The sequence below is a fragment of the Giraffa tippelskirchi genome, chromosome 1 (assembly GCF_054371585.1).
Source record: "Giraffa tippelskirchi isolate mGirTip1 chromosome 1, T2T-mGirTip1v1.2.pri, whole genome shotgun sequence".
Lineage (NCBI taxonomy): Eukaryota > Metazoa > Chordata > Mammalia > Artiodactyla > Giraffidae > Giraffa > Giraffa tippelskirchi.
The window spans coordinates 163,933,554-163,943,206 of NC_137275.1; the positions used below are offsets into that span (position 1 = coordinate 163,933,554).

A 9,653-nucleotide genomic window follows, 5' to 3' on the forward strand; every position below is an offset into this window, starting at 1 on the left:
TCTGTCTCTTGCTTCAAATGAAAGTTTCATTGTCCTTCATTTACCTGGAACTCAGTTAAGTTGTGCCCTCTCCTACCTGGGAAACAGCATAAAATTTAAAGATGTATTTAATTGGGCTGAGGTAACAGGAAAATAGAAATTAAGGACTGTGCTCTTAATGCTTTTCCTTGCATATCCTTTCAGGCCTATTTACTTTTACTCTATGTACAATTCTAACTGGTTTAATTATTTAGATCCTAAGACTCTGGCAGATTGCCATTTAAGGCAGTGAAAAAACTGCAAGCACAAGAATAGCAGTGGGGACAGGAATAAAAATCACTCTGACAAGCAAACTGGAAAAGCACCAGGACATGGGGCCAGTGCCCCTCATACCTCAGACCCTGGGAGCATCATCTCATCTACTGTATCACCCATACTAAAGGCGAATTCTGGACTTCCCTGGTGGCCCAGTGGTTAAGAATCTTCCTGCCAATGTAGGGGACACAACATCTCTGGCTCTGGAAGATTCCACATGTCTCAGGGCAACTAAACCCACAAGGCAGAGTTCCTAAAGCCCAAGCTCCCTAGGGCACGTGCTCCACGACAAGAGTCGTCGTTCAGTTGCTCAGTCGTGTCCGACTCTGCGATCCCATGGACTGCAGCACGCCAGGCTTCCCTGTCCTTCACCACCTCCCTGAGTTTGCTCAAACTCATGTCCACTGATTCGGTGATGCCATGCAACCATCTCATCCTCTGTCGTCCCCTTTTCCTCCTGCCTTCAGTCTTTCTCAGCATCAGGGTCTGTTTAATGAGTCAGCTCTTCACATCAAGAGAGGCTACAACAATGAGAAGCCCATGCACCATAGCTAGAGTAGCCCCTGATCTTTGCTACTAGAGAAAAAGCCCACGTGCAGAAACCAAGACCCAGCACAGCCAAAAATAAGTAGATAATAAAAATGTTAAAAAATTAAGGATGTATTCTCAGGAGCAAATTGTAAATGTTCAGTATAATAAGTTCAAGGGGGGAAAGAAAATATATTACATAATTTTAGAAAGCTTTCTCTTATGTCTCTCTTCCTGAGTGAATAGACCCTTTGCCACTGGAACATAAAACTATCCAGAATGATTTATTTACCTCTTTCTGAAGATACAGAGAAGCACTGAGGTATGTAAAAGAATTTTTTTTTATCAAAGTTTGAAAATTTTTATCCAAAGTCTGCCACTTATTTGTTTGTTGACACGAGCCTTACTTTTCTGGTCTGTAAAATGGGGGATCTAACCTGTGATACCTGGGCCACATGCAAAGCAAACACATGACAAACATTATCACATGCACAACGTAATCTTATATATAAATGTGAGGTTTTCCCAGGACTTCCCTGGTGGTCCAGTGGCTAAGACTCTGTACTTCCAATGCAGAGGGCCCGGGGTGTGATCCCTGATCAGGTGTGATCCCCGATCAGGGTCTGGAGTGTGATCCCCATATGCTGCAACTAAGAATTTAAATGCCGCAACAAAAACTCCTGCATGTTGCAAGCAAAGATTTCACATGCCACTATGAAGACTGAATATTCCACATGTGGCAACTAAGACCCAGTTCAGCCAAATTAATTACTTATTTTTTTAAATAATAAAAATTTCAGAAATAAAAATTAGAAGATAAATTTGATATTTTTCTCCAAAGTAATGATTTATGACATCCTGTCCTCCTCTCAACCTCAAACTTAGTTAAAACACTTATTTTGGTTATCTTGGTGATGGATTCTCACTGCTTTAATTTAACATAATATTAGAAGTCCTAGTCAGAGCAATTAGGCAAGAAAAAATAAAAGGCACCTGAATCAGAAAGGAAGAAGTAAAATTGTCACTGTTTGCAGATAACTTGCACAAATCCCTAAAGACTCCACCAAAAAACTGTTAGAACTAATATACCATTTAATTAAAGCTGCAGGGTACAAAATCAATATAAAAATATCAAGACAAACAATGAAATATCAGAAAGAGAAATTAGGAAAGCAAGCCTATTTATAATTGCATCAAATAAATAAATAAATAAATAAAATGCTTAGGAATAAACTGAACCAAGGTGAAAAATCTGAAACTGAAAACTATAAAACACTGATGAAACAAATTGAAGAAGATACACACACATGAAAACTTATTTTATGTTCATGGATTGGATGAATTCAGTTCAGTTCCGTTGCTCAATCATATCCGACTCTTTGCAACCCCATGGACAGCAGCACGCCAGGCCTCCCGGAGTTTACTCAAACTCATGTCTATTGAGTCAGTGATGCCACCCAACCATCTCATCCTCTGCCGTCCCCTGCTCCTTCTGCCTTCCATCTTTCCCAGCATCAGGGTCTTTTCGAATGAGTCAGTTCTTCATATCAGGTGGCCAAAGTATTGGAGTTTCAGCTTCAGCATCAATCCTTCCAATGAATATTCAGGACTGATTTCCTTTAGGATGGACTGGTTGGATCTCCTTGCTGTCCAAGGGACTCTCAAGAGTTGTCTCCAACACCACAGTTCAAAAGCATCAGTTTTTTGGATGAATTAATACTATTAAAATGTCCATAATACTCAAAGTGATCTACAGGTTCAATGCAATCCCTATCAAAATTCCAACGGCATTTTCACATAAATAGAATAAACAACTCTTAAATTTGTATGGGACTACAAAAGACCCCGAGTAGCCAAAGCGATCTTGAGTAAAAAGAACAAAGCAAGAGGCATAATACTTCCTAATTTCAAACTATATTAAAAAGCAATCAAAACAGTATAGTATTGATATAACATAGACATATAGATCAATGGAACAGGATTGAGAGCCCAGAAATAAACCAGCACATACATGGTCAACTAATTTACAAGAAAAGACTCAAGAACATATAGTAGGAAAAGGAGAGTCTCTTCAATAAATGGTATTGGAAAAAAGTGGACAATCACATGCAGAAGAACAAAAGTGTACCACTGTCTTACACCATACACAAAAACAACTCAAAATGGATTAAATAGAAACTAAGACTTCAAACTATAAGACTCCTAGAAGAAAACATAGGCAGTAAACTTCTTGACATTAATCTTGGTGATGATTTTTTGGATTTGACACGAAAAGAAAAGGTAACAAAAGTAAAAGTAAGCAAGTGGGCCAAAACCTTCACCTTAAATACCATCTTCAGCTTAAGACACAAGGGATGTTGGGGGTAGTGTTTTGGGACTTCGAAGGGGAGGAAAGCAATTCACATGGAAATGATAGAAGAGCCAGTATTTTAAGGGCCAAGCACAGACAATGGGATAAAGATAGGAATTTCATCATGGACTGCTAGGTTCCTCCTTGTCTACCACATCTGGTTCTTATAAAACTACAGTTATTTACAGTGATAGTTTCATTCCTGGAACAGGCTCTCTATAAATTATTTTAGGCAGTTAGGAATTCTTCCTGAGGTTTTCGGGCTGAAGAGACACATTTGGGGTGACAAATTTTGCCCCCTTACATCTTCAAATTTCCCATCTGTTCTTCTAAGTGTCCATTCATCTTCTCTAAAAATCATTTACTTTTCTCTAAACCAGCTTCCCTGGTGGCTCAGCTGGTAAAGAATCTGCCTGCAATGTGGGAGACCTGGGTTCGATCCCTGGGTTGGGAAGATCCCCTTGTGAAGGGAACAGCTACCCACTGCAGTATTCTGGCCTGGAGAATTCCATTGACTGTATAGTCCCTGGGGTCGCACAGAGTCGGACACGAGTGAAGTGACTTAGCAGCAGCAGCATTAATAGTTACAACATTGGGGAGGGAAGGACAATAAGGGTCTGGTTTTTCTGTTCCTGCATTCCAAGACCCTCCTTGGTTTTATCTGCCCTTTTGTCCTTGGGTCACCACAGTTATGAAACCTCTTACCTCAGACTGAGTCTTGAACCCACGTGGCCAGGACTTGAGCCCAGCCAAAACCCTGCTAGAGACTCAGCCAAAACCCATGGTCTTCCAACTGAGATCACAGACCCAGTTTTAGGATCTAATGAACCTCTGGTTCTTGACATCTCATCACAGAAAGAATTCAGTGAGAGATAAAGTGATAGGTAAGAAGGGGATTTATTTAAAGATAAACACACTCCACAGAGTGTGGGCTATTGCAGGTGGCGAATGTGACCTCAAAGTGTGGTACAGCTAGCTTTTATGGGCTGGACAATTTCATATGCTAATGAGTGAGAGGATTATTCTAACCATTTTGTGGGAGGGGTGAAGATTTCCATGACTTGGGTCACTGCCTACTTAAAATTCTTAAAAAGATAGGAATATTAGACCACCTTACGTGCCTCCTTAGAAACCTGTGTGCAGGACAAGACACAACAGTTAGAACCAGACATGGAACAGCAGATTGGTTCAAAATTGAGAAAGGAGTACATCAAGGCTATATATTGTCATTCTGGTTATTTAACTTATATGCAGAGTACATCGTGCAAAATGCTGGGCTGGATGAAGCACAAGCTGGAACCAAGATTGCTGGGAGAAATAGCAACAACCTCAGACATGCAGATGATACCACTTTAATGGTAGAAAGTGAAGAGGAACCAAAGAGCCTCTTGATGAAGGTGAAGGAGGATAGTGAAAAAGCTGGCTTAAAACTCAACATTCAAAAACGAAGATCATGGCATCTGATCCCATCACTTTATGGCAAATAGATGGGGAAACAGTGGAAACAGTGACAGATTTCATTTTCTTGGCCTCCAAAATCATTGCAGATGGTGACTACAGCCACAAAATTAACACATTTTCTCCTTGGAAGAAAAGCTATGACAAACCTAGACAACATATTAAAAAGCAGTAGCATCACTTTATCTACAAAGGTCTATATAGACCAAGCTACAGTTTTTCCAGTAGTCAGGTACAGATGTGAGAGTTGGACCGTAAAGAAGGCTGAGCGCCGAAGAATTGATGCTTTCGAACTGTGGTGTTAGAGAAGACTCGAGAGTCCCTTGGACTGCAAAGAGATCAAACCTGTCAATCCTAAAGGAAATCAGTCCTGAATGTTCATTGGAAGGACTGATGCTGAAGCTGAAGCTCCAATACTTTGGCCACCTGATGTGAAGAGCTGACTCACTGCAAAAGACCTGATGCTGGGAAAGGTCAAGAAGAGAAGGGAGCAGCAGAGGATGAGATGGTTGGATGGCATCACCAACTAAATGGACACGAGTTTGAGTAAACTCTGGGAGATGCTGTGTGACTCGGTAGAAGAACTCCAGTTTTGGTCTGGCTGTTCTTTCCTCCCTCAGTATTTTTCACCCCTGTTTACACAAGTTTTGCTCAGATTACTGCATGCTCAAGGTAAAAAGTGCAAGCCACACTACAAGGTAAAATCATCTGATTCCCAGGGACAGTTCTGTTCACCAAGCAAACTCCTCAGCAAACTCCAGGGGCAGAGCAGAGATATGCATGTTTGACCAACTCCACAAGGGGATTCTTGTGTAAACTGCAATCTGAGCACAGAAGAGGAGAAATTAAGGGCTTTAGAGATGTTAAGAGGGGTTATTTGGAAAACCTTAGAAAGGGGGGAAGAGGGCGGCAGAGGATGAGATGGTCAGATATCATCAACAACTCAATGGACATGAATTCAAGCAAACTCCTGGAGATAGTGAAGAACAGGGAAGGGTTGCATGCTACAGTCCATGGAGTCACAAAGAAATGGACAGGACTTAGCAACTGAACAACTAAAAAGAATAGGGGGGATTCCGAAAAGGAGGAGAATCCAAACCTTTTCTTTCTTTCTGCTCCAAGAGGAGGCTGAAAATGGCAATTATTTCCTGGAGTGGTAGCCAACTCTGGTGGTAGGAAGGGGCAGGGATGGGAAGGGAGAGAGGAGGCTGGAATTGGGGATTATTAATGTCCCCTGTCTCACCCCTCGTCTCTTCCTATCTCCAAGACTGGTGCCTGGACCCAGAGAGGTGGCAGGCTGTGCAGGGGGACACGTTCTCTGACTGGCTCTAGGGGTGCCAGTGACAAGAAGACAAGAAAGAAAAAGAATCCCAAGGGCAGCTTGAAAAGATAGAGGAGCTTCCTAGGGGTTGTAGGAAGCAAGTCAATATTGGGAGAGCAAAGATTGCCAGCAGAAAGCATTCAGGACTGCATTTGGCTGAAATCCTAGAGATATATTCTTCTCTCAGATCGGATACACAAGTCTAGAAGACTGGCCATTAAAAAAATAAACAGTATTAATGATATTAATAATCATGAGTGCCAGTAGTGTTGAAATGTTTCTGGAACCCTTTCCTAGTTGCCTAATGCATAGAGAAGGAAAATAACAGTGTTTAGTAGACATAAATTATAGGATCAGTGCATGTAGCTATCAGTGTGCAGAGATGATGAGCCAAGGCTTGTAAGTTGGTTTTGTTTTGGTCTAATTAGATGTTTGTGGTGTGTGTGTGTGTGTGTGTGTGTGTGTGTGTGTGTGTGTGTGTGTGTGTGTGTGTGTGTGTGTGTGTGTGTGTGTGTGTGTGTGTGTGTGTGTGTGTGTGTGTGTGTGTGTGTGTTTAATTTCAAAACTTTTTTTTTTTAATGCCTCCGACTCTTCCTGATTCACATATACCAAAAAAAAAAAACAAACAAACTCAACTTTAAAATGGTAGGAAGTGACTTACACCTTTGATGGACCTGTGTTTATGTTACAATACTGGCTTAGTAAATTTAACTGAGAAAAGGAAACTGTTAAAGGCAGCGTTCCTGCCTGTATTTAATGATTCCTTTCTTCAACTGACTTTTATTGATTGCTTATTTGATCCAAGCCACGTGCTAGGATACAAAAGTCAATGAAGGAATTCCTTCCCCTCAAGGAAGTCACGGTCTTCTGGAAGAAACAGAAAAGTACATGAATAAAATGCATTGTGAAGAGTGTGTACTTTAGGCACAGAAACCACCCTGTATTTACCCAAGCATATTTAAGACTGTTTTTTAAAATTATAAAAGGAAAAAAATTTTAATTAAATTATGAAAGATACCATACTGTACCAACTGTCCAGCATCTTGCTTTTTTCTCCTTTTGATTGATCCATTCTTTTAATTCAAGTACAGTTGGTTTGAGGGCTTTGTGTGTGTGTGCACATGCACGCTTTGTTTTTTACTGTACAATATACCCTGGAGATCATTCTATGGTAAAGAAAAAAATGTTGCCTGCCAATAAGTTCTATAAGGATCAAGCCATTATCCACTGCAATGCATCTTGGGGGATTTCAGAATTGAGAAAAACAGGAAGCATTCTCTGCTTTGGATATGCCAGTGCCTAGACATTTAAGATAGGTATCTAAGGAAATTATTTAATGAACCCAGATTCTTGCATGTTTCCACACACAGAAAAGCACCAAAAAAAGAATGAAATAATACCATTTGCAGCGACATGGATGCAACTAGAAAGTATTATACTAAGTGAAGTAAGTCAAAACAGAAAAACAAATACCATATGATATCATTTATATGGGGTATCTAAAATATGGCACAAATGAACCTATCTACAAAACAGAAACAGACATGTGGATATAGAGAATAAACTTGTGGTTGCCAAGGAGAAGGGAACTGGGGGAAGGATAATAGAGTGGGAGGCTGGGGTTAGCAGATGGAAGCTATTATATAAGGTGAAGTGAAGTGAAAGTCGCTCAGTCATGTCCGACTCTTTGTGTCCTCATGGACTATACAGTCCATGGAATTTTCTAGGCCAGAATATTGGAGTGGGTGCCTTTACCTTCTCCAGGGGATCCTTCCAACCCAGGGATCAAACCCAGGTCTCCTGCATTGCAGGTGGATTCTTTACCAGATGAGCCACAAGGGAAGCCCAAGAACACTGGAGTGGGTAGCCTACCCCTTCTCCAGCAGATCTTCCTGACCCAGGGTCTCCTGCATTGCAGGAAGATTCTTTACCAACTGAGCTATCAGGGAAGCCCAAGCTATTATATAAGTGAAAGTGAAAGTCACTCAGTCGTGTCCGACTCTTTGCGAGTCTGTATAGTCCATGGAATTCTCCAGGCCAGAATACTGGAGTGGGTAGCCCTTCCCTTCTCCAGGGGATCTTTCCAACCCTGGGATCAAACCCAGGTCTCCTGCATTGCAGGCTGATTGTTTATGCTATTACATAAAGAACAGATAAAAACCAAGCTCCTATTGTATAGCGCAGGGGACTATATTCAATATCTTGTGGCAAACCATAATGGAAAATTATATTTAAAAAGAATGCATATATATAAGTATGTATGTATGTTAGTCACTCAATCATGTCTGACTCTTTGTGACCTCATGGACTGTAGCCCACGAGGCTCTTCTGTCCATGGAATTCCCCAGGCAAGAATACTAGAGTGGGTTGCCATTCCCTTCTCCAGAGGATCTTCCCGACCCAGTGATTGAATCTGGATCTCCTGTATTGCAGGCGGATTCTTTACCATCTGAGCCACCAAATAACTAGATCACTTCTCTGTACAGCATAAATTAACATACTATAAATCAGAGTGTGTTGTGTTAGTCACTCAGTCATGTATGATGCTTTGTGATCCCACGCAAAAATACTGGAATGGGTTGCCATTCCCTTCTCTAGGGGATTTTCCCTACCCAGGGATCGAACCTGGGTCTCCTGCATTGCAGGCAGATTCTTTACCATCTGAGCCACCAGGGAAGTCCTATAAATCAACTATACTTCAAAAATAAATAAAGAATCACTCTCCAATAGATAGAAAAAAAGCACTAAAGTAAGTAACTTGAGATGTCTGTTCTTGTGATTAGTAACAATATTCTCTGCTTGACTACATATTTTTCTCAGCAAAAAAGTTCGTATATATCATATATATCCTGGTTTCTCCCTTACCTCTTCAGAACAGTTTCCCCAGGCTGAATACATTCTACTGACACTATTCTGTAGTGCATTTTTTTTTTTTCCTAAGAGAACACTATCTAGTAGGTGTGCATTTTAAACACATTTTCTGGCCTTAGACAAGTAGTAGGTAGGAGGACCTGGGGCAGTGGAGAGTGAACCAAGGAGAAGAGTTTAGGAACAGAAGGGCTGTTGTAGCATTTTCATGGTTTGATGCCTGGTTGGGAGTGGAAGGTGTCCGGGTTGGTGCTCCATCTAATGGACATTTCACTCACCCTCCTGTATTACTTTATGGTTTCTCTAATGGGAGAGGAAGGTGGTGTAACTGCTAGGGTAAGACTGAGAAGCTATTTTATTTACAATGTAGACATGGTGGGCTAAGTGCTGTGCTATGCTCAATAATTATTGTGGTAAGTACAATTTACTGTAAGGTTTAAGATCTCCATAAGTCCATAGGAGAATGTTAAGCATCTCTAATTCTGTCATGTGGTTCTTAGGGAAAAAAAAAATTGTCATGTCTTGTGTTCAACTCTATAATTATATGTATCCATTAGGGAACAACTTTGATTTTGGTAGTTCAATAAATAAATAAGTAAATGCCACAAAAATAAACCATTGATTTCCAAGAGAACATAAAATTTGGGGAGAAGGCATCTCTTAACTTCAAATTTTCAAGTGCTTTGTCAATGTGATTAATAATGCTAGAGTTGTTACTATACAATTTACCTAGCAAAGGCTTGCATTTTCATCTGAAAGGATAACTTCTCAGGTCCTCACCCCTGACAATAACTGCTGCACAATCCCATAAATTTGATGAAGAGCTATAGGGAG

At 40.7% G+C, this 9,653-nt stretch overlaps 1 non-coding gene across 1 annotated transcript; it reads right to left on the reverse strand.

The window, feature by feature from the left end:
• Positions 1 to 8,555: 8,555 nt before the first annotated feature.
• On the reverse strand, positions 8,556 to 8,627 carry TRNAC-GCA (transfer RNA cysteine (anticodon GCA)). The gene has a single exon. It is a non-coding gene; the product is annotated as a tRNA-Cys (tRNA).
• Positions 8,628 to 9,653: the final 1,026 nt, after the last annotated feature.